This window comes from Poromitra crassiceps (genome assembly GCF_964638095.1).
Source record: "Poromitra crassiceps genome assembly, chromosome: 7".
Taxonomy (NCBI): Eukaryota; Metazoa; Chordata; class Actinopteri; order Beryciformes; family Melamphaidae; genus Poromitra; species Poromitra crassiceps.
In genome coordinates, this window is record NC_139628.1 from 40,719,133 (window position 1) to 40,719,913 (window position 781).

Genomic DNA, 781 nt, shown 5'->3' on the forward strand with positions numbered 1-781 from the left:
TAAAACAATCACTGATATATTTGAGTTCAGGACAACCCTGATTGCATCAACTCAAAATCATTGACAGCCCGATTTTAAATATTTCTTTTTCTTTTTGCTACCCCAAAGATCCCCCGGGAAGCCTTTGAAGGAGAGAGACGGAGGAGGAGGAGGAGGAGGAGGAGAGCGGAGGATGAAAGGACCATCTTTATTATGATGAGCAAATATTTTCTGATGCTGTGTTTCTGTAATACTGTACTTAACTTACTGTTCCCTGTGGGGAGGTGCAGAGCAGCTGGGAGGAGAGAGAGATAAGTTAAGTTTAACTTAACTTAACTCTCTGTTCCCTGTGGGGAGGTGCAGAGCAGCTGGGAGGAGAGAGAGATAAGTTACGTTTAACTTAACTTAACTCACTGTTCCCTGTGGGGAGGTGCAGAGCAGATGGGAGGAGAGAGAGATAAGTTGAGTTTAACTTAACTTAACTCACTGTTACCTGTGGGAAGGTGCAGAGCAGATGGGAGGAGAGAGAGATACAGTATATCGTAGTTTCAAGCGCTCCAGCTTTCCGTCTGTTTGTTTTTCGTTCTCCTCCTCCTCCTCTTTCTAAATACTGTACTTGCTTTATCTCAGAGAGCAAGAACGAGGTGGGCGGGGCCAAGCTGAATATTTGGTTTCTGATCAGCATCGCCTCCTTTTCTTTATCATTTGTTTTAGAAAGCTTTCATATAAGAGAGGAGAGAGGAAAACAGTGTGGAATTTTAACCACTGAAAGTTTTTTCTTCGGTTTAATAGCTTTATTGTT